Source organism: Helianthus annuus, chromosome 3 (genome assembly GCF_002127325.2).
Source record: "Helianthus annuus cultivar XRQ/B chromosome 3, HanXRQr2.0-SUNRISE, whole genome shotgun sequence".
NCBI classification, from domain to species: Eukaryota; Viridiplantae; Streptophyta; class Magnoliopsida; order Asterales; family Asteraceae; genus Helianthus; species Helianthus annuus.
Window position 1 is genome coordinate 31627418 of NC_035435.2, and position 6075 is coordinate 31633492.

The following is a 6075-nucleotide window of genomic DNA, read 5'->3' on the forward strand; positions in this document are numbered from 1 at the left end:
ATCGTGTTCATACCCGGTATCGTAGCAGCACCTCGCTATATTAATTGAATTTTCGACTTTAGAGCAGTGTACTTTCGTTTTTGTTTGTGCATGCATCTGTCGACTTCGTCTTGTATCAAGCCTTGGATTATATTGTATAGATCAGGGCACGTTACACGAGAAAATAGAAGAGTTTAGGTTGTATATAGGCTAATTTCGCTCCTAGAGTCATGTGGATATGATTTCGCTCCTGATGACTTGTGTCATCTCGGGCGAAATCAGTAATCTGTTACCTTGTATTCCATACCGAAGTGCTGCCGGTGTGAAGTTTGAATGTAATCAACGTCAGATCAATACAATCAGTGAATTAAATAAAGATTTAGCTATTTCTACCTTTGTTTCTTGTTTTCCGCACCTGAAACGAAGTTAAACTCCTCTGAACGACTCATTCGGGTTAGCATAACGATCCTACAACTGGTATCAGAGCCAGTTGGAGGAGTTCTGCAGTTTACAGCCATATTTGATTGAAAATTCTTGTTTCTACACCTTCTTTCATCAGTTCAGGAAGTTTTATCGGACAAAACCGGATAAAATTTTCACAGATTGTACAAAATTGGACACAGACAAATCCTAGAAAGTTTCATAACTAAAATCGGATTAAAAATGGACCAAAATGACCTCCGAGCTGATTTCGCTCGAACTGGTCTTGTCTGATTTCGCTCGTAATTCAGACGTGATTTCGCTCCTAGCTGCCAAAAGGTGTGATTTCGCTCCTGCAAACAGTCTAATTTCGCTCCAGTGTTACAAGTTCCTTATTCCGCTTCTACAAACACCCTGATTTCGCTCCAAAATTTGATCTGATTTCGCTTCAGGGAGACATCAAGCCTGATTTCGCTCCAATCTGAATTTGTTAATTTCGCTCCAGATAACAGAGTTCTGATTTCGCTCCTAAGTGTGTGCTTGTAATTTCGCTCCAAAGTGACAGTGTTTGATATACGTGCATTGAAAAATGGATAACGAGTTCTACAATGCGTTTGCAACTTCTTCGACTCCGGCTGTTATTGCTCAAGCCATGAATTTGGAAAATGAGACAGGAACTATACAAAAGCCCCCGAAACTGATGATTATTGAAGAATACTATGGGTGGAAAGACATATTCGAAAACTGGGTTCAGGCAAACCGTCTAAGGTCTTGGGAATGTATTCTGAAGAAATATGTGTTTCCACGAACAGATTTGCAAGTTATCAAAGAGTTATCAGAATTCAGTGATCAAGAAAGGAATATGTATAAAGCTGAGAAGATGATGATAAGTTTGCTTCAGCAAGCCATCAAAGAAGACATCTTCATTCTACTTCAGCATGACAAGACATCGAAGTCAATCTGGGATGCTCTTCGGGTTACGTTTGAGGGTAGTGAAAACATGATTAAGAGCAAGAAGGCGTTGCTCAAGAAAGAGTTTGATCTGTTCAGTAGTCTACCGGGAGAAGATACGAAAAAGCTGATCGAACGATACTGCCACTTAGTGCGATCCATGTCAATGCTCAGTATTACAAAAGATCGGGAAGAGTGGGTTGACAAGTTAGCCATTGCTTTACCACAGAAAGAGTGGGGAACTTATTTGATGATCGATTCTGAAAAATACCGGTGTCTATGATGGATTAACGATTTCTCAGTTTATCGAGAAGATTGAAAGTTAGGATTTGGAACAGCAGAAGATCGCGAGGATGAACAGTCCACAAGTGGTCAACAGGATGTAAAGATGTACTACATAGGTAGTGTTCCAGTTTCGGAAACTGAGAGAAGTCAAAAAATTCAGACTGCTTTTAGTGCTGAAGATTCAACAGAAAAGGTTGATCAGGGTTCAAACAAAAGCAGCAGCGGATTCTCTTCATTTCCGAGTGTCAATCCGAAATCCTATGCTCACAAAGGAGGATTACGATCAGATAGACGCCGAAGAGATGGAACTGATGGACATTAAATGGTGTTTAGCGAGTGTTCTTAGACGAGCTGAAAAGTTTAAGCTGATTACTGGGAGAAATGACTTTCTTGATGCACATGTTTCTACTTTAGGTTTTGATAAATCTAAAGTTACTTGTTTTCGTTGCAGGGAGAAAGGTCATTTCAAGCGAGAATGCAAGAACAGAGAAGCTAGTGGAGCTCAGAATCCGTTTGGAAAAGACGATTACTACCGGAAAGCCATTTATCAGCAAGTTGGTCAACAACAGCAGCAAGAACCACAGGTGGCTCATGGTAGAAGAATCGAGGATTTAAAGAGAGCGTGTTTGGTTGATTTTAACTGGAACAATTACATATCTCCTGATAACAAAGCCTGTTTAGTAGATCAAGATGATGAAAAGTTACCTAAAGGCTTCAGCTGGGATATGTTTGTTGATGAAAAGGGAGATTTTAAAGCATTCATTGCAAAAATTGTGAAAGAACCTGATATGTTTACTGCATGGATGAAATCTATTGGTGAAACTGTAAAGTCTGTTGCATCTGATGAAAGCTCAGAAAATGCTGATGGAAACTCACAAAGTTCAGATGAGAGTGTACAAAGTAATGCAAGTTCAGAAAAAGAAGCTAATTTTGATCAAACACCATCTGTTTCTGACTTATCGGGTGACAATTCTGAAAAATCTGTACAGTTTGATCAGTCACCAACTGATGATAGCAGTAGTGATGATGAGGAAGAAAAACACATTAACATTGCAAAATCTCATCTATCTCCTGAAAGTTTTCATTTCTATTTTGCAGGTCGCCTGGAAAAACTGAAGGAGAAACGAGCTGCAAAAGAACAACAACAAATGAAATCTGTAAGTGTTGTTCAAAATGAGAAAGTTGAAAGTGTTGCTGAGGAGATTGAAGAGACTGAGCAGATTAATGAAGCAGAAAAGGTGACTGCAACAGAAAAAGTGATCGAAGCTGAAAAGATTATAGAAGTTGAAAAGATCATTGAAGTTGAAAAGATTGTTGAAGTCATCAAGCCTTGCACAAAGTGTTTGGAATCTTGCAAGGAATGTGCAGTAAAAGATGAGATGATAGCTGAATATGAGAAGAAGAAAGAGCAGTTGTTGTTCAATCTCAACTATGTGAAAGAATCTTATGATGTCTTGAACAGAACAGTGACTGGTCTTCAGAAAACAAACTCAGAACGAGAACAAGCATTGACCACTACAAGAAAATGAGGCTATTGTAACTCCAGTAAAATGTTGCATTAGGCCTGATGCAACCTTTTATCTGGGGCTGCATTAGAAGCAGTTGCATTAGGTTTAATGCAACCTTTTCAACACCTAATGTAACCTTTTTTGAAAGTGTTGCATTTACTAATCAATGGAAACCTTTTTAGTATGCAACTTTTTTACATTTTAATGCAACTTTTATTATAGTTTAGTTACGAAAATGCAACTTTTTCTACACTCAAATGCAACTTTTTGTATACTTAAATGTAACTTTTATTATTGTTAAATTACAAAAAGGCAACCTTCTTCTAGACTTAATGCAACCATTCTTATAGTTTTAAAAGAAAAAAGGCAACCTATTTTATAGCAAATGCAACTTTATAACGTAAATTCAATTGCTATTAATCAATATGCACCCAATCGCACCGAAACAATAATCATTGATAGTCAAATAGTGTACTTAAACACACTTGTCCAGACTCAAATAACAATATAGTTAACACAATGTGTCAAGTAGAATAAACATTCTACTTGTCTTGATTTTCGGTTGGTAGTTGCTTCATAACCTCGCTTCCAAGCTTTGTCGTTGGCTGTCAATATCTTCTCATATAGCGTCAAGTTCAACCTTTTTTTCTTTCATAAACTTCAATCTATTTGCACATTTCCAACAATTGGTTTTCTCAGCTTCAACGTTTGCTTTCAATAATTCCACTAGCCCCTTCAAAAGTCTCTTTGCACATTTTCAGCAACAGGTATCCATTGCCTTGAGTGACACCCATGCCAAGCTGTTAATACCAAGCAATAATGCTGCAAGTTCATGAATAAAGACAATATTAGCAAGTAAAACAGAAATCAGTATATACCTATAATTCTCGCTAGTATTTCATATTAATGACGGATGTAAAAATGATCAATGCTGATGTTATGAGCTCATAACATAGTTGAACTTACCTTACGGCGGTGTCTGAACAACCCGATGTCTAGACATGCTAGTGCACCATCACTTGAGTGAACTCTATTCCAACAGTCTGAGTTAGAGTCAAAACCAACACCGGTAATCTGCAACATCTATGTAAGCATGTGACGTAGCTAGCTCTCTACATGTACAAAAAAACATATATATATATATATATATATATATATAGGAAGGTTAACATACATCACGTACGACAGGTAATTACGCACGTTCATTTTAAAATCACGCACGTTATAACTCAAAAATACAAAATCACGCATCTTGAAACATAATAATCACGCATATTGAAAACATTAATCACGCATGTTATATAACAAATCACGCACGTTGTTGTACTTGAAGTACGTTAAGCCGTAATGTATGATATACTTTTTCTATATATATATATATATATATATATATATATATATATATATATATATATATATATATATATATATATATATAGGGGAAGGTTCATTTGAGAAGAAAATTTTATTGAGAAGAAAAAGAATAAAAGAGTATAATTGTAAAACATTATTTTGGCACTAATTAGAGGTTTTAGTAGGCGTGAAGCGTGAAACATCGAGAAAGGACTTGATATGATCACAATGTTGCCTCATTTAAAAACAAGTGGAATCCTAAAATGACATTATTCGTAATAAACATCGGTTTAACAATCACATAAACGATGATCATTTAAGAAAACAGTAATTACACACCCGACAGTCCAGTAACCATTCCACTGTGCTAGCCTGCTAGGTTAGGTTTATACTTTATATAGCAATTTCGATTAACGAAGCATACAACAAAGCAATGCAATGCAACTAAAATGTGCCCAAACTACTGTTTTCCCTTTCAAACTTCAACAACTCTTCGCACAAACACAAATTCATATACTCACAGAACACACTCATAGCATACAGATATGCATGTATAATTCTAGATCAACAAACTTTATCCTTTAAAAGAAAAAAAAACTAATATCATCTCTGATGATCACTGTACACAATTCTCAAATCAATCAATACACAAAATTCAACCGCGTAAACTCATAATCAACAACTGAATCAAACTAAGCTCCAAACACATTAATCACAACGATAACAACCACAAAAAAAAAAAACGAAAACATCGTAGAATTGTTAACCGCTTGAAGAATTACCTTTCATTCAGACGCCAAATCCTCCATACCTAGCCAATCATGTGTTCGAACAGCAATGCAAGTACCTACACGGATGAATCGAACGAAAATGAATTGCAATTGCGGTAAAAATTGGAATAAAAGTGAATTAGGGATCGTGAATTGTGCGTGTTGTTTTGGGGGTTTAGTCTTTAGTGTGTGTAATTGTGATGATAATAATATTATTATAGTAATGTATCGTACTTGTGAGTTGAAAATGAAGATTAGTGTTCAAGCTTTGAGATTTCCAATCGAGTGGTCGAAAACATATATACCTAAAAAAATTATAAAACAACAGGGTCGAAAACGTATATATCAAAAAAATTCTATATGAAAACTACATGCCGGACACTACTGAGCGAAAAGTTTAAGGGTCGGGCGCCCCTCTCGGCCCCCACAAAGCTACGCCCCTGTTGAAGATAACGAGTGGTGGCAAGTGTGCAGCGTTACGACAATAGCTTGGTGGTGGCCGGAGTCAAATGAGGGTTTTTTGGGAATGGGAGAGTTTTCAGTTTGCCGTGAATTTATACTCACTTATTTTTTTATTTGTTTTTTAGTTGTTTTTAACCTATATTTCTTAGTTGTTTTTAACCTATTTAAGTATCAATCATGTGGGGATAGCTGAAGATATTCTCTCTTACTCTTGTTTTTTGTGTCGCTAATGCACTTCTCTTTTTTTAAACAATAACCCAGCTAATTTAACTTTATATTTTATATTTTTTTAACTGTAGCTGCTTTAGATTTTTAAACAATTAAAAAAAATAACTAAATTATATAAA

General features: G+C 36.0%; 1 long non-coding RNA gene across 1 annotated transcript; it reads right to left on the bottom strand.

Annotated features, from left to right (window-relative positions):
- Positions 1 to 3539: 3539 nt before the first annotated feature.
- LOC110927933 lies at positions 3540 to 4268 on the bottom strand. Its single transcript, XR_002586015.2, has 2 exons — positions 4110 to 4268; positions 3540 to 3965 (listed from the first exon to the last, which is right to left on the bottom strand). It is a non-coding gene; the product is annotated as an uncharacterized LOC110927933 (long non-coding RNA).
- Between the last annotated feature and the right edge of the window lie 1807 nt (positions 4269 to 6075).